The sequence below is a fragment of the Pseudophryne corroboree genome, chromosome 8, assembly GCF_028390025.1.
Source record: "Pseudophryne corroboree isolate aPseCor3 chromosome 8, aPseCor3.hap2, whole genome shotgun sequence".
Classification (NCBI taxonomy): Eukaryota; Metazoa; Chordata; class Amphibia; order Anura; family Myobatrachidae; genus Pseudophryne; species Pseudophryne corroboree.
Window position 1 is genome coordinate 379,994,360 of NC_086451.1, and position 26,603 is coordinate 380,020,962.

General features: G+C 45.4%; 1 protein-coding gene across 7 annotated transcripts in view; it reads right to left on the bottom strand.

The window, feature by feature from the left end:
• LOC134949185 (leucine-rich repeat and fibronectin type III domain-containing protein 1-like protein) overlaps positions 1-26,603 on the bottom strand; it is a 934,368-nt gene that overhangs the window by 516,570 nt on the left and 391,195 nt on the right. The window lies entirely within an intron of this gene.

A 26,603-nucleotide genomic window follows, 5' to 3' on the forward strand; every position in this document is an offset into this window, starting at 1 on the left:
CCTCCTCTTTTAGTGTACAAGTAAACATGATGTCACTGTGCTTAAAATGGTTTACAAGACTATGGATTATATAAATCATTGTTTAAAATGATAGTCAAAATTCACAGGAGCATGGCGCAGGGTTGGGAGACGTATCAAGCATCCTAAAGTGAGGCGAAGTTGCCCATATCAACCAATTAGCTCTAGCTAGCATTTATCAAGTACATTCTATAAAATGACAAGTAAAAGCTCACTGATTGATACAGTATAACTCCATATTCCCCTACTTCAGGAGGTTTGATCCATCAAATTCAATCCATCCGTTCATTCTAGCACCCTGCACCTGTCACAACCCGTGTTGTTCCTATTTCCTGCATGGAGTGTCGCTCTCTGCTCTGGTGCTTCTAGCACACTCTGGTCTGTATCTTAAGCTGGGCATACACTATACAATTATCTGGCAGATCATCTGCCAGATCTGGCTGGTTGGAATGAAAATCTGGTAATGGATGAGAGCAAATGACATTTGACCATTTGCTCTCACACACTGGATTATGGGCAAAACCTGCCGTTCAGACAAATTGGTTAAATAATTTTACCATTTTGTATAAATGACAGTTTTTATCTATTTTCCAATGTTTGGGAGCAAATGGTTGATTGTCATTTGCTCTCATCATTACAAGATTTTTATTCCAACCAGCTAGATCTGGTAGATGATCTGCCAGATAATTGTATGGTGTATGCCCAGCTTCAGTGGGTTGTGACAAGTGCAAGGTGCTAGAATGAACACTAGTTTTAGGCATCCCTAACCATTCACAACCTATGCCACCGACTAGATTAACCTAATGGTTCCCTGGTTCTGAGTTAGTACAAAGAAGCCTGCTTGCAAAGCTTAAAATCCCTTTACGGTCTCCACAAGTTCTACTGCCAAACTTACTACAGTCTGATACACTTCATACAGTACAATCTATTGGTCTAGTGGCAAGTACTGTACACGACATTCTGGACCACAGCGTACACATGCAATAGGTCAGGAAGCTGGCGAGGATAAAGACACAACCTCTAAAGTAGTTTATAGCTTGCATAGGAGGTCCAACGTATACATTCTGCTTTGATAGGCACAATCAAGCAAGGAAACAGTGCAAGAATATACTCCCTTAACTAATTTATTGTATGTATGTATTTATTTAATTTACAAAAAAAGCTCATAAATTGCCCTTTTTAAATGTAATAAAGTTTAAAAGTATTTTAATAAAAATATTTAAATATATTAATAAAATATACCTAGGGTGTCTGTAGGCACCATTATAAAATTACTTCCCACTGCCCATCAGAAATAACCCCACCAGTGGCAAAAGATTCCTAGCACTATCTACCCCCACCCCTCTAGTGGTAATAGATCCTAGTGGCAGAGCCCCCCCTCACCACCACTTAGTGACCGCTTCCCCCATGTGTCACTATATATGTCATTCTTTTAAATGTATCCCCTTCCCCCCACCCGAACACAAACATTTTTATTTGGCAGCACATACATCCCCTACCAACCCCCCTTGCCAAAACATTAGCCCCTTTATGACTCTAAATCATACCCCCCACACCCCCCCCCATAGCCCTTGCCCCTCACCTTATTGCAGGGCACAACAGAACGTGGGGCTGGTGGGGGGGGGGGGGGGGGACTGTTCATCCATCTTCCTTGCTGCAACTGATCTGTGCACACACAGAGATCAGCATACTGTAGTTGTGCTGGAGATTGTGTCTATGTTACCTTCGGGTTCAGGACCTGGAAGTGACAAAACGAGAGGGCAGGAGAGACCTTCCGCCCTTACAGCACCTAAATGTTTTCTTCGTTAAGGGTAATTATTTTTTTCTATGCAGCATTGGACCCTCGCGGGCTCGCTCGCCACACTTCGGGCTCGGTGGCTCTCTGCACTTCGCTTGCCACACTTTACTATTCCAAATAGATTGTGACATGGACCCAGGGGGTTATGGGAAAGGTCCTCTCCACGAAGGTAAACTAGACGCTACCGAAACTATGTCCCCCTCCTAGCACTTTTAGTTCTGAGCATGCACCCCGGAATGCCAGTAGTAAGGCATTCTGGGGTGCAATTTCGGGAGTGGTCGGGTCGGTGGTCACAGCAGGAGGAATGTCGTCTGTCAGCTGCAGCAGCAGGAGGAAGTCGGTTCTGCAATTATGCAGAGCCGATTTCTCCATTAAAAGTGGGAGACACAGTGGGGCAGCCTGACATAAGTGATGCGACCTGGCCAGGTAAAGCACTCCTGGGGGCGGTCATATCGCATACAGGGCTGAAATTAGGGGACAGGACGCCCCTAGGCACATTATTGGGCGCCGCGCAACCCCCCCCCACACACACACACACCTTTCATCTCGTCATTGCCCCCTTAATTTCGTTTGGCAGTCTGGTAGCCTCGAGACCACCAAAGTAGCCCCAACCTCACCCTACTACCAACTCCTGGACCACAATTTGCTGCCCATTGTCTTACCCCTATTATTTGCTAATATATATATATATATATATAAAGTTGTAATGACAAAAAAAAAAAGAAACATCTAGCCCTTATCAACCAGGTGTGCTGCCCCTACTCATGTGCCTCACGTGCCTAGTGGGAAATCCACTACTGATGACACACTGTACATTTATGCCAGGCAAGTGGTTAATAGACACGAATACGGTTGGTTTAAATGGCAGGTAACTTTACTTGGAATCTAGGTGCAAGAAAATACAGAAAATAGGAACATAAAAGACAGTATTGATCCATCCTGCACCTTAGATTTGTGTAGAACACTGGTGCACAGCTGAAAGGGTTGTTCATTAACTGCGATTTGAAGAGAGAAAAGAGAAGCCCGCAGCCAATTTTTTTTTAACTGTCCAATTTTAAATGGATTTTTTTCTATACTGTACAAATTTCACTCCTTTGTAAATCCCTTAAGTTTGCTTTTCTTGTTACCATTCCCAGCCTCCCTTAGATTGCCCAGCATGCCTTTACCCCAGGTCAGATGCCAGTCACTACAAAATATGTGCAGATAAGCAGACTCATAGGGGGCAATTCAACTGTGGGAGAGAATTAGGTTCCATATAAAAATAAGAATTTACTTACCGATAATTCTATTTCTCGTAGTCCGTAGTGGATGCTGGGGACTCCGTCAGGACCATGGGGTTTAGCGGCTCCGCAGGAGACAGGGCACAATAATAAAAGCTTTAGGATCAGGTGGTGTGCACTGGCTCCTCCCCCTATGACCCTCCTCCAAGCCTCAGTTAGGATACTGTGCCCGGACGAGCGTGCATAATAAGGAAGGATATTGAATCCCGGGTAAGACTCATACCAGCCACACCAATCACACCGTACAACCTGTGATCTGAACCCAGTTAACAGTATGATAACAACGAAGGAGCCTCTGAAAAGATGGCTCACAACAAGAATAACCCGATTTTTGTAACAATAACTATGTACAAGTATTGCAGACAATCCGCACTTGGGATGGGCGCCCAGCATCCACTACGGACTACGAGAAATAGAATTATCGGTAAGTAAATTCTTATTTTCTCTAACGTCCTAAGTGGATGCTGGGGACTCCGTCAGGACCATGGGGATTATACCAAAGCTCCCAAACGGGCGGGAGAGTGCGGATGACTCTGCAGCACCGAATGAGAGAACTCCAGGTCCTCCTCAGTCAGGGTGTGCCCCTGACCCAGTAGCAGCTCGGCAAAGTTGTAAAGCCGAGACCCCTCGGGCAGCCGCCCAAGATGAGCCCACTTCCTTGTGGAATGGGCTTTTACTGATTTTGGCTGTGGCAAGCCTGCCACAGAATGTGCAAGCTGAATTGTACTACAAAACCAGCGAGCAATCGTCTGCTTAGAAGCAGGAACACCCATCTTGTTGGGTGCATACAGGCTAAACAGCGAGTCAGATTTTCTGACTCCAGTCGTCCTGGAAACATATATTTTCAGGGCCCTGACAACGTCAAGTAACTTGGAGTCCTCCAAGTCCCTAGTAGCCGCAGGTACCACAATAGGTTGGTTCATGTGAAAAACAGAAAACACCTTAAGGAGAAATTGAGGACGAGTCCTCAATTCTGCCCCGTCAGAATGAAAAATTAAGCAAGGGCTTTTATATGATAAAGCCGCCCATTCTGACACACGCCTGGCTGAAGCCAGGGCTAATAGAATCTTCACCTTCCATGTGAAATATTTTAATTCCACAGTGGTGAGTGGATCAAACCAATGTGACTTTAGGAAACTCAAAACAACATTGAGATCCCAAGGTGCCACTGGGGGCACAAAAGGAGGCTGTATATGCAGTACCCCTTTTACAAACGTCTGAACTTCAGGCACTGAAGCCAGTTCTTTCTGGAAGAAATTCGACAGGGTCGAAATTTGAACCTTAATGGACCCTAATTTTAGGCCCATAGACAGTCCTGTTTTCAGGAAATGTAGGAAACGACCCAGTTGGAATTCCTCTGTAGGGACCTTCTTGGCCTCACACCACGCAACATATTTTCGCCAAATGCGGTGAAAATGTTTTGCGGTTACATCCTTCCTGGCTTCGACCAGGGTAGGGATGACTTCATCTGGAATGCCCTTTCAGGATCCGGCGTTCAACTGCCATGCCGTCAAACGCAGCCGCGGTAAGTCTTGGAAAAGACAAGGCCCCTGCTGGAGCAGGTCCTCTCTTAAAGGTAGAGGCCACGGTTCTTCCGTGAGCATCTCTTGAAGTTCCGGGTACCAAGTCCTTCTTGACCCATCCGGAACCACGAGTATCGTTCTTACTCATCTCCTTCTTATGATTCTCAGTACTTTTGGTATGAGATGCATAGGAGGGAACACATACCCTGACTGGTACACCCACAGTGTTACCAGAGCGTCCACCGCTATTGCCTGAGGGTCCCTTGACCTGGCGCAATATCTGTCTAGTTTTTTGTTCAGGCGGGACGCCATCATGTCCACCTTTGGTTTTTTCCAACGGTTTACAATCATGTGGAAGACTTCCCGCTGAAGTCCCCACTCTCCCGGGTGGAGGTTATGCCTGCTGAGGAAGTCTGCTTCCCAGTTTTCCACTCCCGGAATTAACACTGCTGAGAGTGTTATCACATGATTTTTCGCCCAGCGAAGAATCCTTGCAGTTTCTGCCATTTCCCTCCTGCTTCATGTGCCGCCCTGTCTGTTTACGTGGGCGACTGCCGTGTTGTTGTCCCACTGGATCAATACCGGCTGACCTTGAAGCAGAGGTCTTGCTAAGCTTAGAGCCTTTTAAATTGCCCTTAGCTCCAGTATATTTATGTGGAGAGAAGTCTCCAGACTTGATCACACTCCCTGGAAATTTTTTCCTTGTGTGACTGCTCCCCAGCCACTCAGGCTGGCATCCGTGGTCACCAGGACCCAGTCCTGAATGTCGAATCTGCGGCCCTTTCATAGATGAGCACTCTGCAGCCACCGCAGAAGAAAACACCCTTGTCCTTGGAGACAGGGTTATCCGCTGATGCATCTGAAGATGCGATCCGGACCATTTTCCCAGCAGATTCCACTGAAAGGTTCTTGCGTGAAATCTACCGAATGGGATCGCTTTGTAAGAAACCACCATTTTTCACAGGACCCTTGTGCAATGATGCACTGATACTTTTCCTGGTTTTAGGAGGTTCCTGACTAGCTCGGATAACTCCCTGGCCTTCTTCTCCGGGAGAAAACATCCTTTTCTGGACTGTGTCCAGAATCATTCCTAGGAACATTAGACGTGTCGTCGGAAAAAGCTGCGATTTTGGAATATTTAGAATCCACTCGTGCTGTCGTAGAACTACTTGAGATAGTGCTACTCCGACCGCCAACTGTTCTCTGGACCTTGCCCTTATCAGGAAAGCGTCCATATTTCTTTTAGGAAGAATCATCATTTCGGCCATTACCATGGTAAAGACCCGGGGTGCCGTGGACAATCCAAACGGCAGCGTCTGAACTGATAGTGACAGTTCTGTACCACGAACCTGAGATACCCTTGGTGAGAAGGGCAAAATTTGGACATGTAGGTAAGCGTCCCTGATATCCAGTGACACCATATCGTCCTGGTTCGCTATCACTGCTCTGAGTGACTCCATCTTGATTTGAACCCTTGTATGTAATTGTTCAAATCTTTTAGATCTCACCGAGCCGTTTGGCTTCAGTACCACAATATAGTGTGGAATAATACCCCTTCCCTTGTTGTAGGAGGGGTACTTTGATTATCACCTGCTGGGAATACAGCCTGTGAATTTTTTCCCAATACTGCCTCCCTGTCGGAGGGAGACGTTGGTAAAGCAGACTTCAGGAACTTGTGAGGGGAAGACGTCTCAAATTTCCAATGTACACCTGGGATACTACGTGTAGGATCCAGGAGTCCACTTGCGAGTGAGCCCACTGCGTGCTGAAACTCTTGAGATGACCCCCCACCGCACCTGAGTCCGCTTGTATGGCCCCAGCGTCATGCTGCGGACTTGGCAGAAGCTGTGGAGGACTTCTGTTCCTGGGAATGGGCTGCCTGCTGCAGTCTTCTTCCCTTTCCTCTAACCCTGGGCAGATATGACTGGCCTTTTGCCCGCCTGCCTTTATGGGTACGAAAGGACTGAGACTGAAAAGACTGTGTCCTTTTCTGCTGAGATGTGACTTGGGGTAACAAAAGTGGATTTTCCAGCTGTTGCCATGGCCACCAGGTCCGATGGACCGCCCCTTTATACGGCAATACTTCCATGTGCCGTCTGGAATCTGTATCACCTGACCACTGTCATGTCTATAAACATCGTCTGGCAGATATGGACATCACATCTACTCTTGATGCCAGAATGCGCATCTCGCATATATAGAAATGCATCCTTAAAATGCTCTATAGTCAATAAAATATTGTTCCTGTCAAGGGTAACAATATTTTCAGTCAGGAAATCCGACCAAGCCCCCCCAGCGCTGCACATCCAGGCTGAGGCGATTGCTGGTCGTAGTATAACACCAGTATGTGTGTATATACTTTTTAGGATATTTTTCAGCTTCCTATCAGCTGGCTCTTTGAGGGCGGCCGTATCTGGAGACGGTAACGCCACTTGTTTTTATAAGCGTGTGAGCGCCTTATCCACTCTAAGGTGTGTTTCCCAACTCGTCCTCACTTCTGGCGGGAAAGGGTATACCTCCAATAATTTTCTATCGGAGGAAACCCACGTATCATCACACACTTTAATTTATCTGATTCAGGAAAAACTACAAGTAGATTATTCCCACCCTACATAATACCCTTATTTGTGGTACTTGTAGTATCAGAAATATGTAACACCTCCTTCATTGCCCTTAACATGTAACGTGTGGCCCTAAAGGAAAATACGTTTGTTTCTTCACCGTCGACACTGAAGTCAGTGTCCGTGTCTGTGTCTGTGTCGACCAACTGAGGTAAATAGGTGTTTTTACAAGCCCCTGACGGTGTCTGAGACGCCTGGACAGGTACTAATTTGTTTGCCGGCCGTCTCATGTCGTCAACCGACCTTGCATCGTGTTGACATTATCACGTAATTCCTAAATAAGCCATCCATTCCGGTGTCGACTCCCTAGAGAGTGACATCACCAATACAGGCAATTTGCTCCGCCTCCTCACCAACATCGTCCTCCTACATGTCGACACACACGTACCGACACACAGCACACACACAGGGAATGCTCTGATAGAGGACAGGACCCCACTAGCCCTTTGGGGAGACAGAGGGAGAGTTTGCCAGCACACACCAAAAACGCTATAATTATACAGGGACAACCCCTTATACAAGTGTTTTCCCTTATAGCATTTTCACATATGTAATCATATCGCCAAATAAGTGCCCCCCCTCTCTGTTTTAACCCTGTTTCTGTAGTGCAGTGCAGGGGAGAGCCTGGGAGCCTTCCTCACAGCAGAGCTGAGCAGGAAAATGGCGCCGTGTGCTGAGGAGAATAGGCCCCACCCCCTAAAACGGCGGGCTCTTCTCCCGGAGTTTGTGAGATCTGGCAGGGGTTAAATACATCCATATAGCCTCAAGGGCTATATGTGATGTATTTTAGCCATAAAAAAGGTATAATACATTGCTGTCCAGGGCGCCCCCCCCAGCGCCCTGCACCCTCAGTGACCGCTGGTATGAAGTGTGCTGACAACAATGGCGCACAGCTGCAGTGCTGTGCGCTACCTTATGAAGACTGAAAGTCTTCTGCCGCCTGTTTCTGGACCTCTGGACCTCTTCAACTTCGGCATCTGCAAGGGGGGTCGGCGGCACGGCTCCGGGACGAACCCCAGGGTGAGACCTGTGTTCCGACTCCCTCTGGAGCTAATGGTGTCCAGTAGCCTAAGAAGCAAATCCATCCTGCACGCAGGTGAGTTTACTTCTCTCCCCTAAGTCCCTCGTAGCAGTGAGCCTGTTGCCAGCAGGACTCACTGAAAATAAAAAACCTAACTTAAACTTTTATTCTAAGCAGCTCAGGAGAGCCACCTAGATTGCACCCTTCTCGGCCGGGCACAAAAATCTAACTGAGGCTTGGAGGAGGGTCATAGGGGGAGGAGCCAGTGCACACCACCTGATCCTAAAGCTTTTATTATTGTGCCCTGTCTCCTGCGGAGCCGCTAAACCCCATGGTCCTGACGGAGTCCCCAGCATCCACTTAGGACGTTAGAGAAATGGCCATTGATAACCTTCAATTGGAGAATCTATTAAACATACTGTACCTCACAACTGTTTACGTCGGGGAATCGGATAAAATGTGCGGAAGAGGGCATGAACAAGAATCGCATGGGTATGTCTGTCGCCTTTGATGTACCAGAGGTATACTTACAGTATATGGGTTTTGTACCATGTGTGGTGCTTGGATTCAACTGTATGCTATATTTCTACTTGGGCATGTTTAAGAAATTGCGTAATAAAACGCACTTAATGCAGGTGTCTAGGATGAACTTACTAGCCCCCGAAACTGCTCAGAAGACTCCTAATTTTCAGTTCCTCGGGATCTGACAGTAACCCATCCTCCTAGAGCCTACCGTCTTCCCCAGTGATAAGAGCAGGATAGGGGTACGATGATGTGACGTAATGTATGTCATTAAGCCCTTTCCCTGCTAGATAAAGCTGCACTGTGCTTCTGCTTCTCTACTCCCTGTATCCCTGCTCTCAGTGACCTCTGTACTGCTTTCCTGCTCCCTCTGTCCCTGCTCTGTGACCTCTGCACTGTGCGTCTGCTTTCCTGCTCCCTCTGTCCCTGCTCTGTGACCTCTGCACTGTGCGTGTGCTTTCCTGCTCCCTCTGTCCCTGCTCTGTGACCTCTGCACTGTGCGTCTGCTTTCCTGCTCCCTCTGTCCCTGCTCTGTGACCTCTGCACTGTGCGTCTGCTTTCCTGCTCCCTCTGTCCCTGCTCTGTGACCTCTGCACTGTACTTTGGGTTCCCTGCTCCCATTTGCTCCTGCTCTGTGACCTTTGCACTGTGCTTCTACTTCTCTGCTCCCTCTGACCCTTCTCTCTGACCTCTGCACCATGCTTCTGCTTCCCTGCTCCCTCTGTTCCTGCTCTGTGATCCCTGCACCGTGCTTCTGCTTTCCCATTCCCTCTGTCCTTGTTCTGTGACCTCTGCACCGTGCTTCTGCTTCCCAGCTCCCTCTGTCCCTGCTCTGTGACCTCTGCACTGTGCTTCTGCTTCCCTGCTCCCTCTATCCCTGCACCATGCTTCTCTCTGTCCTTGCTCTGTGACCCCTGTACCCTGCTTCCCTGTTCTGTGACCTCTGCACCGTGCTTCTGCTCCCCTGCTCTGTGACTTCTGCCATGTGTTCCTGTTTTCCTGCTCCCTCTGTCCCCACTCTGTGACCTCTGCACTGTGCTTTTTTTTTCCTTCTCCCTATTTACCCACTCTGTGACCTCTGCACTGTGTTCCTGCCTTCCTGCTCCCTCTGTACCACCTTTGTGACCTCTGCACTATGCTTCTGCTTCCCTTCTCCCTCTGTCCCTGCTCTCTGACCTCTGCACTGTGCTTCTGCTTCCCTGCTCCTTCTGTGCCCAATCACAATAATGTGTACCCTGTGTTTCAACTTTCCTACTGTGCAGCAAATAGGGGTATGTGGTGATTGGGGTGGTGGTGGGGGCTATAGTTTTTATGATTGGTGCAATGTTTCTAATAGACTTAGTATATCTGTGAACAGAGCCGGACCTAGCTATAGGCAGTCTAGGCAATTGCCTAGGGCATCTGCCCTCACCTAGGGGCTGGCTCAGGTACATTGGTGGTCCATGGGGGGCACCCATTGTTCAGCGCCGGCGGCGACTCTGCTCTTGCATATCTGAGCAGAGCCACCTGCGGTAGCACCAGAGCGGGTGGAGAGAGTGGACGCGTATGGCTTTGCGGCGCCGTCGCTGCCAAGGGGCATTCTGGGACTTCCAGCAGCGTCGGCTGCCCCTAACAAAAATGGCCACCGCTCCGGGAGGAGGGCTGCTGCACATGCCCGGCAGCAGCGGCTCCTCCTCCCATGGTCCTTTGCAGAGTCAGTTAGACAGTGTATGTAATGGGTGGAAGGCACTCAGAGACTCCTCAGTCAAATCATACAGCAGCAGACAGCTGGCTAGCCAACGTTTCAGGGATCAGCGACATGTCTTGATAAAAGGGACGCCGATCCCTGAAATGATCCCTATATATATATCAGCCTCTAAACGTCCGGCACTCCCATTAAGCAGTAATACCACCCCGGTGCCATCCGTGAAGGTAGAACAACACTGTAGCAAATAAATAGCAGCACTCCCGGGTCTTTAGTGAAGCAGATAGTGTATTTAAAAAAATATCTCATCAATTCCAACGTTTCAGGGATTGGGTCCTGTCAGTGTATTTTTTCATGCACTGAACTTAAATGTGCTATTTTCAAGACTCCAGAGTGCCTCTTTCTCCCCCAGCAAGGGGTTATTGCTATTGTGTGTATATATATATATATATATATATATATATAAAATGGGGGGATAGGGATAGTGGCGACAAATGCGGCTAAAAAAACAGTATTTTTAAAAACGCCAAAAGATGTTATAAAATTATAAAAATAAATTTTAATATATAAGAGTAAAAACAGTTTCAAAAAAAGGTTTTTAAAATACGAGAAAATTGTTTCTATGTAAAACCATACAAAAGTAATAAAAGGATAGGAATTCAAACTTAACTTAAAAGCAGTGGGTGGTCAATGCAGGCCCAACGCGTTTCGTCTCAGCAGACTTCTTCAAGAAGAAGTCTTGAAGAAGTCTGCTGAGACGAAACGCGTTGGGCCTGCATTGACCACCCACTGCTTTTAAGTTAAGTTTGAATTCCTATCCTTTTATTACTTTTGTATGGTTTTACATAGAAACAATTTTCTCGTATTTTAAAAACCTTTTTTTGAAACTGTTTTTACTCTCATATATATTAAAAATTATTTTTATAATTTTATAACATCTTTTGGCGTTTTTAAAAACACGTAAAAACACTGTTTTTTTAGCCGCATTTGTCGCCACTATCCCTATCCCCCCATTTTCTATACTTTTTAACAATACTATACCAGTGTTGCATTTTTAGGGTAAGACTGACACCATTTTATAAGGTTACGTGGGCTTTTAGTGTTTTTATTTAAATTTTATAGTTCATTTACATAGATTTTACTGAGACTTTTCGCCTCACAAGTGGCGCTGTACCATCTCTTTGCATATATATATATATATATATATATATACAGTGCTCGAAGTGGGCCGGTATACAACGGTATGGTATACCGGCACTTCTTCAAGCACTGTTCCCCGCCGGGCCGGGGGCATTGCTGTGCAGCAGGCTATCCCCAGTCACCCGGCAGCAGCTGATATAGCCAGGCCTGGGCGGGGCCTGACAGCTGAGCTCCCCCCTCCCCGCAGCCTGTGCTGCTACCAGAATGACGTTGCCGCTCTCAGAGTCCCCGATGCCTGCTCTCCACTCTGTGGCCATGGCTGAGCGGCCTCCGTGCACTGGCTGGGCTTGCGGGGCACGTCTCTGCAGCTGTGCCTGGCGCTGCAGGCGGTGCTGTGGGGAGGTAAGCGCTGTGCACAGGGGCCTGCACACACGTGTAGCGGTCTACATATGTTACTCAGCATATCATGCTCTACCCCCCCAGTGTACTGCATAGTTGTGGTCCTCTGTAGCTGTGTGTGTGCACAGGATCTGCTATATATGTATATGTTACTGTCATTCATGATATAAATGCCTTTATATGTTCATTGTATGTGCTGCGGTGGGTAAGTACATTGCAGTCCTAACGCTGCCCATTATTGGGTATGCAGGTCCTAGGTGGCTTTGTGGTTCGTCCTAATTAATGCTCAGGTTTCCTAATGTTGTCAGGAGGGCAGTGCTGTATATAAGCCCCACAGATGTTCCCAGTTCCAACCACTCAGCAGGGGCCAGATGGCATTGTAATAACCACTGAGTGTGCCACTCAGCTACTCATTGGCGGCCGCTCCTGATTGGCTGCCGTTCCGCGTCAAATTTTAAATAGTAGCGCCACATCATAGGAGCTAGTGCAGTGCCGCACCACCAAAGGCCGCCGACCACAGCTTCCTCCGTACTCCTCCGTAGCACCGCCACTCCTCTGTTGCCCTCAGTCCTTCTCTGAGGCCCACAGCCTCCTCCACCCTGCGTCGACCACAGCCTCCTCATGCACCGCAGACCACAGCATCCTCAGCACCACGCTGCTAAATAGGTAATCTTACCCTGCTGCCTTTCTCACTCCCTGGTCCCTACTGTATGCCCTTGCTGTCCCTCTCTCTGTCACTCTCCCTGTCCCTATGTCTCAGCTGTCACTCTCTCTGTCCCTATGTCCCTGCTGTCACTTTCCCTGTCCCTCTGTCACTTTCCCTGTCCCTCTCCCTATGTCCCTGCTGTCACACTCCCTGAATTTTGTCTCATTTCATGTGGCATAATGTGAATTTTATCTTATTCCATGTGGCATTATGTGAATTTTGGCTCATTCTGTGTGCTATAATGTGAATTCGGCTCATTCTGTGTGCTATAATGTGAATTTTGGCTCATTCTGTCTGGTATAATGTGAATTTCGTCTCATTCTGTGTGCTATAATGTGAATTTCGGCTCATTCTGTGTGGTATAATGTGAATTTCGTCTCATTCTGTGTGCTATAATGTGAATTTCGGTTCATACCGTGTGGTATAATGTGAATTTCGGCTCATTCTGTGTGCTATAATGTGAATTTCGGCTCGTACCGTGTGCTATAATGTGAATTTCGGCTCGTACCGTGTGCTATAATGTGAATTTCAGCTCATACCATGTGCTATAAGGTGAAAGGGGCGCCAGTACTAGATAGTATAAAGGGTTCTACTACACTGGACATGCCCCCTTTTGGGTGACCACACCCCCTTTTCAGCGCACACATAATTGCATCCTTAACTTTTCCATACCCCCACTTCAAAATTTCCACTTCAACCACTGTATATATATACAGGTTGAGTATCCCATATCCAAATATTCTGAAATACGGAATATTCCGAAATACGGACTTTTTTGAGTGAGAGTGAGATAGTGAAACCTTTGTTTTTTGATGGCTCAATGTACACAAACTTTGTTTAATACACAAAGTTATTAAATATATTGTATTAAATGACCTTCAGGCTGTGTGTATAAGGTGTATGTGAAACATAAATGAATTGTGTGAATGTAGACACACTTTGTTTAATGCACAAAGTTATAAAAAATATTGGCTAAAATTACCTTCAGGCTGTGTTTATAAGGTGTATATGTAACATAAATGCATTCTGTGCTTAGACTTAGGTCCCATCACCATGATATCTCATTATGGTATTCATTTATTCCAAAATACGGAAAAATCCCATATCCAAAATACCTCTGGTCCCAAGCATTTTGGATAAGGGATACTCAACCTGTATATATATATATATGTACGGGTAATGTGTATTCGGCACTCCTCAGGGATATTGCGATCTGCCTGGTGCCTTCTTAAGCTGTATATACATATGCCTGCAGGGGTGGACGCACTAACTGCCAGCAAGCAAAAGTATGTTTTATAAAAAAAGCTACTAGCATTACTAATGTGGGGCATATGTGTAAGGTGCATTACTGTGTGGCATTATGTGTATTATGGGCATTACTAATGTGGGGCATATGTGTAAGGTGCATTACTGTGTGGAATTATGTATATTATGGGCATTACTAATGTGGGGCATATGTGTAAGGTGCATTACTGTATGGTATTATGTGTATTATGGGCATTACTAATGTGGGGCATATGTGTAAGGTGCATTACTGTGTGGCATTATGTGTATTATGGGCATTTCTAATGTGGGGCATATGTGTAAGGTGCATTACTGTGTGGAATTATGTGTATTATGGGCATTACTAATGTGGGGCATATGTGTCAGGTGCATTGCTGTGTGGAATTATGTGTATTATGGGCATTACTAATGTGGGGCATATGTGTAAGGTGCATTACTGTGTGGCATTATGTGTATTATGGGCATTACTAATGTGGGGTATATGTGTAAGGTGCATTACTGTGTGGAATTATGTGTATTATGGGCATTACTAATGTGGGGCATATGTGTCAGGTGCATTACTGTGTGGAATTATGTGTATTATGGGCATTTCTAATGTGGGGCATATGTGTCAGGTGCATTACTGTGTGGCATTATGTGTATTATGGGCATTACTAATGTGGGGCATATGTGTCAGGTGCATTACTGTGTGGCATTATGTGTATTACGGGCATTACTAATGTGGGGCATATGTGTAAGGTGCATTACTGTGTGACATTATGTGTATTACGGGCATTACTAATGTAGGGCATATGTGTAAGGTGCATTACTGTGTGGAATTATGTGTATTACGGGCATTACTAATGTGGGGCATATGTGTAAGGTGCATTACTGTGTGGAATTATGTGTATTATGGGCATTACTAATGTGGGGCATATGTGTCAGGTGCATTACTGTGTGGCATTATGTGTATTACGGGCATTACTAATGTGGGGCATATGTGTAAGGTGCATTACTGTGTGGCATTATGTGTATTATGGGCATTACTAATGTGGGGTATATGTGTAAGGTGCATTACTGTGTGGAATTATGTGTATTATGGGCATTACTAATGTGGGGCATATGTGTCAGGTGCATTACTGTGTGGAATTATGTGTATTATGGGCATTTCTAATGTGGGGCATATGTGTCAGGTGCATTACTGTGTGGAATTATGTGTATTATGGGCATTACTAATGTGAGGCATATGTGTCAGGTGCATTGCTGTGTGGAATTATGTGTATTATGGACATTACTAATGTGGGGCATATGTGTAAGGTGCATTACTGTGTGGCATTATGTGTATTATGGGCATTACTAATGTGGGGTATATGTGTAAGGTGCATTACTGTGTGGAATTATGTGTATTATGGGCATTACTAATGTGGGGCATATGTGTCAGGTGCATTACTGTGTGGAATTATGTGTATTATGGGCATTTCTAATGTGGGGCATATGTGTCAGGTGCATTACTGTGTGGAATTATGTGTATTATGGGCATTACTAATGTGGGGCATATGTGTCAGGTGCATTACTGTGTGGCATTATGTGTATTACGGGCATTACTAATGTGGGGCATATGTGTAAGGTGCATTACTGTGTGGCATTATGTGTATTATGGGCAATACTAATGTAGCGCATATGTGTCAGGTGCATTACTGTGTGGCATTATGTGTATTATGGGCATTACTAATGTGGGGCATATGTGTAAGGTGCATTACTGTGTGGAATTATGTGTATTATGGGCATTACTAATGTGGGGCATATGTGTAAGGTGCATTACTGTGTGGCAGTATGCAGGGTTGGACCGGCCCGCAGGGGCACAGGGTAAACCCCGGTGGGTCCCACTGTCTGAGGTTTGCTGGGTCAGTTGCAGAACTAGCAGCGGCGCTAGGGGGCACCAGACAAAATCTTGCCTAGGGTATCAAATTGGCTAGGGCTAGCTGTGTCTGTGAATGTTATTAGTGGCTTCTTATTATAAAAGACAATATGTACCATAGGTGTACTGCAGCTCGTTTAAAACTGTATGCCTCAAAACCTACATGTTACTACCAAGATAATGGCATGCTGTACCTTAATGCAGTCTCTCTTACATTGTAACTGAGGCCTAGACATTTGCAATAGCAGCAAGATATTAATTTCCCTTGTCCAGGTGACTTTTCTGTCCTTTACTTTTTCTGCCATTCCCCTGGTGTTTGGTACAATACCATATTCTCACTTTCTGGGTTCTTAACAGTTCCCAGCAGAGAGTAAGAGAGACGAATGGCGCTATTACTAATTGATCAATAATTCTGGCAGTATTAATGGTGTTTGTTACTCGCCAGGAAAATAACAATCTACAAATTGCAAACAAAGCTCTGGACCAGAGCATCTATCATTATGTTCTAATTGTCACTCCGGAGTCTAGAGAGCTTATGACTTTCTCGCTATGAGACAGGTCACCACAAGCAGCCAACAGGACAGATGCTCTCATACATCTACCTGGTAAGGAGAGGACAGCGTCATTACTCAAAAGTCCTGTCAGTCCAGCAAAGGGTTTAATCTAGGAAATAAGTAACCTCATGTCCTCTAGGGAAGTGAGACTTCAGCTGGCTAAGCACAGTTGTTTTTCATAAAGTTGGATGTGAAAACTCCATGGGGGGTATTCAATTAGGGCCCTTTTTCACCTAGGCGAATGGGGATTCACCCTATTCAATAGCAGGGCCATTTTTTCGCCTAGGCGAAAAATTCGGCAAGAGCGAAAAAACATATGGATCAGCGAATCCACGTATTTTTGCACCTGCGCTTGTAAAAACGTGGGCCGTTTTCACCGATTTTTAGGCATTTTTCGCCAATGCCTCTTCGCCAAAAAAAGAAGAAGTGAAAAGGCATTGTCAAAAATACCTTAAAAATGGGCGAAAACGGCTCGCAGTTGAATATGCAGGGGGGGGTGAATGCGATAGCTCCGAAATTGTCTGAGCTAATTGAATACCCCCCATGCTGGCTAATTATGTGCACGTCACAGCAAAAATATCATGATTGTCGATTTCACTTGAAGAGGTTTCAAATCTCCCACTGTATGTCTCAAGTCAGTGACTATATAAACATATCAGCCAGGCAGAAGGGGATTTACAAACCGCATATGTGATCATGTTATACAGCTTAAACTAGAACCACTGTAACTCCCCAGAGCCGTTTTGAACCACTGTTGACCAAAATCCACCCAACCCCACCCCAGACAATGGCCCCCGTGCGCTTCTGTCCACTATCAGTTTAATAACACTGTGAACAAGGTAGAAATGTGTGGCAGTAGATAGATAAAAAAAAAAAAAGCCAGGACCCTGTCTGTAATCCCGTCATGTTGGCAACAGACCATCCTTATGGTCAGGCAAATCTGAGAAAGATAAGATGCAGCCAAATGCAGACCAGGCAACACCTCTGTAAAGGCACCATCTCCAGCTTTTGATGCACCTTCCAACTATCCTGATTCTGGCAAGACCTAATTTGCAATTTGCCTTGTATCACAGGAAGAAATGAGTTATGTCCAGTCTTACCCTGGTGAGGGGCAGAGGCGTAACTGTGGGAGGCAAATGAGTCAGCTTCCACCAGCCTTGTGCTCTGAAGGGGGGCACCTCTCCTCCCGCGAGCTCAGCGACACCATTCAATTATGTTAATTAATAGCCATCACTATCTCTCCCATGGCTGACTCCGACTCCCACCACACTAGTCCTTGCACCTTACAAGTCACACCCTCTTTATTGTAGATACACATTTTACAAGTGTCATACCCAGGATTAGAACTCACAACCCTTTACACTGGAAGTGGACACGTTACTGATGAAGCTTTTTGCTCCTGTATAGGAAGCATGAGAATTCTAACTATATGAAGTTACTTCTTTGACAATTACAAGTAACTTGATATACTGTAGTTAGAATTTTCATGCTTCTTATGTAGGAGCAAATAGCTCCATCAGTAAGGTGCCTGTTTCCAGTTTAATGGGTAGTGGGTTCTAATCCTGGGTATAACACTTACAAAATAATTGCCAGAGAAATAATCAGCATTGTGAGTGACTAAAAAGATCTCTGTAGTGCGTGGCTGCACACTACATACGGCATATCTGCCTAGTCGCAATGGTTTTGAACTGACAATTCTAACTTAGAATCTACAGACTTGCTATGCAGGAACAAATATCTCTGTCAGTAAGGTGTCTGCCTTCAGTGTAACAGATCATGGTTTCTAATCCTGAGTATGACTGCTAAAAAATGTGCGATATAAATGACAATGAAATGTATATATATATATATATATATATATATATTTCAGAACACTCCATATACACACATATATATATATATATATTTATTTTTGTGTATATATATATATATATATATATATATTTATTATATATAGGCACCAATACTTATCTTGCCTCTGGGCAACTGAGACGAATTTACGCCACTGGTGAGGGGGATCAATATATAGTGTCGACACAATCAGAATGTCGAAATTGAGACTGTGGATGGCGCAAAGACAAACACAGAATGACGATATGATACAAATGTAATTTAAGGCATTTTAATTGTGTTGGTATTATAGTGTTAAACATGATTGACTTTAGACTGTCCACATTCTCAGCGTCAACATTCTGAATGTTATCTAACTACTTTACCTGGTGATGTAAGGTGATATGGCAAATCAAAGGTATTTTGAGGGCAGTGGTGGAATTTTTGAGGGCAACTTAGTGCTGTGGAGGAGCCATATTGTGTCCCGATAGGTAAATATCATACGTTGGTAGATACTCTTGTTTGTGCATGTGAACATGAATCAGGTGCACAAGATGAATATAACAATCCACCCAGATCTTCTCACCAGGAGGTGCACAGATCTGTACCTGCATACTTAGCGGGCACTGAGGCCTCAGAGAACATCAGATGGTGCAGGGCACGTCATGCTGCTGGAGATGCCACTGCCCTTGTTAGAAGCCTCAGGGAGTAAACGGATTAGTTTCTTTTGTGCCGAGTAGAAAATGTCAAAGCTTTTACTGATGAGTCAATAGATGTAACATGGAGGAGGATGGCAAGGGCTGGGCACGGCCTTTTTAACAGCAGTGTAGGCCCTGGGCAAAGCAGTGCATTGGGGCCCCTACACACCTATCAACGGGCGGCTGCAGCTCTCACCACATCATGCAGGGGGAAGCGGGATTGCACATATGAACATACATGTAGGGATGTATGTAACATATGTGATAGCTGCAGGTCTCCGGGAATCGGCAGAGCTGCGTGCCGTTTTACAGCCGTCGCCGAACCCGCGATGCTGCATTCAGCATAACACCCCCTGCTAAGCCCGCCCCCAGGGTACTATTGGCTAGTTTACACAAGAGTCGGGGGGCAGGCTTTAAAGGAGAGTACAGCCGAATGCAGGCTGCAGCCACCACTGGTCCTGTACTATCTCTCCACATGCTTCCATACAGTGAATGGCTGCCAGCACTCTGATTGCTGGATAGCGCCAGCCACCTACCAATTAGCAAGCTGACAGCCAATCACTATCTGGCTGAAGGTAGACAATGCTACTTGGCCGCTGTGATTATGTGTAATTCAGGTTTAGCGCTGCCAGGATACATTCTCTGCCTGCCTCCCAAACAGCTCCGGAGGCACCAGCCCGGAAAGCAGATGCCCCCTGCCCAGCCCACCCCAACTTAAAGAACTGTGGGGCCCGGTCTCCATGATACATCCACTGACACCAGGTAGGATGGGATAAGAGGAGTCAGGACCATTGTTTCTGTTAGATAACATTGTATACAGTGTTAGAATATTACAGTGGCACCTGGGACACGGTTTCTATTGCGTTATTTAACACACACGTTCATTAGTTAGCACCAATTGCTTCTCTGAGGCCGATTCATTTAGTTGCAAGGATCAGTGGCACTCTGCAGGATGTTATGGTAATAAAACGTTGCTCACTTTTGCTTGCACCTTTGTGAGGTGTGGGGGGTGGAGGGAATTCGAATCCGCCAGTCACTGCCGCACTTTACAGCGACGGGGATCTCGCTCAAAAGTGCTCGCTACCCCACAGGGTTGCGGGTTGAGAATCTGTAGCAGCAGCAGCAGCGGGGCTCAGCTATCCTGAGCTGTGTCTCTCGCTGCATTCTGTAGCGTGCCCAGTATAATATACTGTATTACTGAGACAGATCCTAATATACAAATGTTTGTAACAATAAAATGATGTCAATATACAGTATTGCACATAATTATCATTGAACAAAATGAAGACAATGGACGGTTCTGCAGATACAGGGTTTGCAACTACTATAATTCTTTATAAGAAAAAAGGTCTATGCTGTCTCTTCAGTGTTGTAAGCAGTGTTCCGTCTACGCTGCACGGTCCTGCAGGTGTGCACTCAGTTTCTGTCGAGAGCTAAAGGTTCTCCCAACTATTAATGTGACTGTAGATAATGGCTGTTACCGTGTATACTGTATCGTTCTATGTGGTGACTAAGATAACTTTACAGAACATACAGTATCTGCTTAAAAGAGGCCAGGTCTATGCAAACACAGGGCAAACAGCATGCTGGCACTGACCATCGGAAAGAAGGCAGGCAAACAGATATCTCTGCAATGTATGGCTGGCACTGGTGGGCATCTCTGTGCAATGTATGGCTGGCACTGGTGGGCATCTCTGTGCAATGTATGGCTGGCACTGGTGGGCATCTCTGTGCAATGTATGGCTGGCACTTGTGGGCATCTCTGTGCAATGTATGGCTGGCACTGGTGGGCATCTCTGTGCAATGTATGGCCGGCACTGGTGGGCATCTCTGTGCAATGTATAGCTGGCACTGGTAGGCATCTCTGTGCTATGTATGGCTGGCACTTGTAGGCATGTGCAATGTATGGCTAGCACTGGTGGGCATCTCTGTGCAATGTATGGCTGGCACTGGTGGGCATCTCTGTGCAATGTATGGCTGGCACTGGTGGGCATCTCTGTGCAATGTATGGCTGGCACTGGTGGGCATCTCTGTGCAATGTATGGCTGGCACTGGTGGGCATCTTTGTGCAATGTATGGCTGGCACTGGTGGGCATCTCTGTGCTATGTATGGCTGGCACCTCTGTGCTATGTTTGGCAGCACTGGTGGGCAATGCTATACAATAAATGGCTGGCACTGGTGGGCATCCCTGTACAATGTGTGGCTGGCATTAAGGATATCTCTATGCAATGCATATGCCGGCCATACATTACAGAGATGCTTGCCACTGCTAGCCATACATCACACAGAGATGTCCCCAGTACCAGCCATATGTTGCAATCTAAGGCTGGTACTGGTGGGCATCTATGTGTGATGTATAGCTGGCAGTGGCAGGCATCTCTGCTAAGTATTGCCGGCATATGCACTGCATAGAGATATTCTTAATGTATGCTTGGCACTAGCAGCCAACTCTGTGCAATTTACGGCTTTCACTTGTGGGCATCTCTGTAGAATGTATGGCTGGCACTGGTGGGCGTGTAAATGGCTTTAAATGGTTGCACCTTTGTGTAGTACATGGCTGGAATTGGAGTCGTATCTGGGCAATATTTGAATAGGGAGGGTTCTCTGTGCAATATATAACTGTAAACTAAGGCATTATCATTGTAGAATATACAAGGTTATGTCTGCGCAATGTGGCTGGTAAATGGGGTATTTCTATGGGAACTATTGTAAATGCTTTATAAGGAGGTTTCTCTGCATTACATAAATCACATGGGGAGCTCCGCTCAGCAATATATTAATGACAATTATATCGGTAAATATGAGGGTGGTAATTCTGTGTCTGTGCAGTTTGCATTGCTGAATAAAGATTACAGCCTCATACTGAGAGCTATGGGTCTCAACCAACATTACTGACAACTGAAATGCCTCTCTCCTACTCCACAGAGACTGTTGTGCATGAATGTAATATGGCTGCAGTTACACATGGCCGGATGTGACTTGGACGGATATCAGGCATACTATATGCACTCTCATACAGTGTGCACAGATGTGAAGGTATATATTTGCCTATAATCAATTTACCCAACCCTAGGTGTACGTTTGGTTTGCCTCTAGTTATCATCATCATCATCATCAGTGCAAGAGAGAATGATTTTCTTGGGTGCAAATGTGCCATCTAATAAAGGTTCTGCTCTGGAGCTATGATGTACTCCTATTTGAATAAACTGGAATCCTTCAAAAGGTGCTTACTCGTAAGATTAACTTTTTATTAGCTATATTAGGATCTCTTCCCGATAATCCAATAACATCAGTACGTTTTTAATGCATTTCACAAAACATCTGTTTGCTACATCAAAAAAAGTGCTGCCCTTAATTAGTAGAGGGATTCTTTTGAGGTCTTTCTGGACATCAGAAGTGGAGATCTGTGTGTTGTAGTGCCCCGGAGGTAATGCCGCCTGCGTACACGATGCCCATACACTTACACCCGGTCAGCTTTGGCACATGCGCAGTATAAGAAAAACGCTCTTCAAACAGGTTTAACTCTACATCAACATTACAGACTGAAGCCGCATCAAAATAGTCAGTGACTACTTTGTATGCACTTTGTTTTCTCCTGGTAAGTAACAACTTCTATTAATACTGGCAGAATTATTGCTCAATTAGTAATCATGCCATTCATCTCCCTTATCCTGTGCTGGCAGATGTTTCCCTCATTGCATTACTTTGGCCAGGCAGCTAGGAATTAATGCATCTTTAGGGACAAAGAGGGAGATGTATCAACCCTTGGAGAGTGAGAGAGAGAGAGAGAGAGAGAGAGAGAGAGAGAGAGCGCCAACCAATCAGCTCCTGTCATTTTTCAAACACATCCTTTAAAATGACTATTAGAAGCTGATTGGTGGGTACTCTATCTCTCCCTACTTTATCTCTATTCACGGGGTACATCTCCACAGCAAGTCAGCAAATCCCTGTTATGGCTTTATATTAGCCCGTGTTCCAGGAAGCCACCTGTAATCTATGTTTCAAATCAGTTCCGTTCACATAAAAACTGCAAAATACTGTAGTGGGTTATTCCATATGGGATGTAGTTATGTGACCAGTGGTCAGGAGACCGGCGGTCACATTACCACCTCCTACATCCCGCCCGCTGAGAAGCCTGACGGTCAGCATGCCGACCAGCAGGGACTAATCCCACGACACCTAATGAGTGGGAATAGAACCTGTGGCTTGCTAGCCCCTCCCACCTCCCGTCGGCATTAGGATGCTGACCACCGGGATCCCGATACACACCCTTTCATATAGTGTCAATGCGCTAGTCCATCACATATACATCCCATGGCAGCTAGTCAACAAATCCGCTCCTGCAACTGTAAAAGTAATATATACACACACACACACACACACACACACACACACACACACACACACACACACACACACCTTTGTATACAAACATTGAACAGTATTATTATTTGTTGCACATGTTCTATAGTCTGCTATCGTTTCTAAGCAGCAGCGATCATTTATGAAACACACTGGACGAGTAGTGCAATAACTCCTTGATTTTGCACCGTTGCCTCTAGTGGAAGTCTGCCCAGCAAACATAGAGGTGCATACATCTCCTCCGCGCTGGGGGTCACCTCTGTAACCTAGAAGTGTGAGTAGGTGTACAGGTAGGTAGGAAAGGTTCCGGAGACGCTATGTTCAATGTAAAATGTAACATCAAAGTCTGAACTCCAAGCACTTTGATTTCACCCCTTTCATTAAAACACATCTTCCTTTTTCCCCCCCCTAAAATGCTGCTTGTTTCAGCCTGAGGTACGAACTAAATTAATCATGTGAGTGAGGGGGCTTCTGGGATCTTTTTGTTACATGTGGTAACTCTGTGTCTGGAGCATAGAATAGGCCAGGAGGCCACTGGCTCCTTTTGTAAAGGGGAAATGATTGGGCGCTCTCCGCAGAGAGGAATGTCTCCGCTCCACACCTCATATCTCACTACTATCACAGAAACATAGAATATGACGGCGGATTACAACCATTTAGCCCATCTAGTCTGCCCTTTTTTACCTTTTGGTAACTTCAACCCTATTTGATCCTATAGAAACAGCACTCTGCAAAGGAATTTTCTTTTTTTTTCTCTTTTTCTGTATAAATCTGTGCTCTGACGAGATCACTGCTTTCTTACTTACGAAACCTATGCTCTATGGCAGTGTTTCCCAAATGCGGTCCTCACGGCACTCCAACAGTCCAGATTTTAAGGATATCTACTGTATGCTTAGGCACAGATGACTTTGGGGGTTATTCAGAATTGTTAGCAAACCACAAAAGTTAGCAGTTGGGCAAAACCATGTGCACGGCAGGTGGGCCCGACGTAACATGTGCAGGGAGAGTTAGATTTGGGTGGGTTATATTGTTTCTGTGCATGGTAAATACTGTCTGCTTTATTTTTACACTGCAATTTAGAATTCCGTTTAAACACCCCCTACCCAAATCTAAATCTCTCTGCACATGTTACATCTGCCCCACCTGCAGTGCAACATGGTTTTTCCCAATTGCTAACTTTTTTGGTTTATTACTAACTTTATTAGTAACTAAGGTGGTCATTCTGAGTTGTTCGCTCGTTGCCGTTTTTCCCAACGGAGCGATTAGGTGAAAAATGCGCATGCGCATGGTAAGCAGCGCGCATGCGTTAAGTAATTTAACACAAAACTTTGGAGATTTACACAAGCTCGAGCAACGTTTTTTCATTGCTCGAGTGATCGTAGTGTGATTGACAGGAAGTGGGTGTTTCTGGGCGGAAACTGGCCGTTTTCAGGGAGTGTGCTAAAAAACGCCGGCGTGCCAGGTAAAAACGCAGGAGTGGCTGGATAAACGGGGGAGTGGCTGGCCGAACGCGGGGCGTGTTTGTGACGTCAAACCAGGAACTAAACGGACCGAGGTGATCGCAGTCTAGGAGTAGGTCTGAAGCTACTCAGAAACTGCAGGAAATTATTTAGTAGCAGTTCTGCTCATCTTTCGTTCGCTATTCTGCTAAGCTAAGATACACTCCCAGAGGGCGGCGGCTTAGTGTTTTCAATGTTGCTAAAAGCAGCTAGCGAGCGAACAACTCGGAATGAGGGCCTAAGTCAGTTTGATTATACCATCTGTGCACAAGCAGGAATATTCCTAAACTTTGGACTCTTGGGATGCCTTGAGGACCATGTTTGGTGTAAATATAAGCGCACTGGTGTGAACCCAACTGCACTGTACTGCCTTTTTCACGACCTGTGCCGGGTAAAAGATTTTCAGTATTTACGGATGTTAGTTTCCGCTATATCAGTGGACAATTTTTTTTATTTTCTTTTGTAGTGCCTGTTTTATTTTTGTGGTATCACGGAAGCTGAGGAACTGTGCTCTCAACAGGACAACATATATGCACAGGCTTTCTGCTGAAAGATCTGTCTTGTTAAAATATATATATTTTCCTATTGTGCTTCCTTCCCTGTAATACAGAACCAATCTGTTTAAGCTACATTAAACGGAGGAGAGGGAGGACCAATTACAATCCACATCTCATGACTGCAGCTTGTAATTGGTCGGTCTCCTCACACCGGCAGAGAGGCAAAGCGAGGTTGCATGGAACAGCCTCTGGAGCCCCAGCTAGGGAAGTGGATAATATCTGTAATATTTTCCTAGGTGGTAATGTAGCTTTAAAACCAATAAAATATGCATTAAGTCACATATATTACAATACATTTTCACACAATGCAGCAACATTCCCCCATATTCTGCACTGTCATTGATACAAATGACAAGATGGAAATGTGACAAATAATCATATAAATATATATATGAATATAAAGGGTAATAGTAATATTCATCAACAACAGATTGCAGATAGTAGTAAGAACAATCTAGAGAGGTACAGTAGATATAACCTAGAGAGACATCTATAAAATAACTAATCTGCTTGAATATACTGTACCTTATGTTTGGTCAGACAATGGATGCTTAAATAGCAAAAAGTATCACTCTCCATTGTCTGCTGCCAAATACTAATTGTGGAAAATGGATGATACGGCTGGCGCTGGGACAGCTGGCCAGAGGCTTTAATCGCTATCATTATATCAGTCCAAGTACTACAGTACTTCCAACTTTCCCCAGAAGTGCTCCCTGACCTTGCACCTGAATAAAAGGTTCTCAGAGCCAGGATATTAGCTGTCACTGTGAGGGTGTATTTGCCAATATTTGTATACAAAACACTGTAATGTCCTGGGACACCTAGATGAATAGTTCATTAGCTGAGACAGGAAGCTATAGTACATTGTATTGTACTGTACAACTCTGTAGTTATGTAAATTACAGTGTACGGTATGTGGTCTTTTTTTGTTTTGTTTTGCATACAGAGAACGCACATATGCAATGCACAGCATACTAACATACAGTAGCACATTACACACACTCGCTACTGACACAATTCCCTCCCCCAACACCTCCCAACTTTTCCTGCTGCAAAATCAAGACAAGTTCGCACATGCTCCTGCTTAGCGTACACTAAGGAACGTGGTGGCGCATCACAGGGGTGTGGTCATGTGACACAGGGCAGGACTAGTACTTCCGAAGCACTAACATGTGCTCCGTCCAGTGTAGGACTGGAAGATGAAGGGCC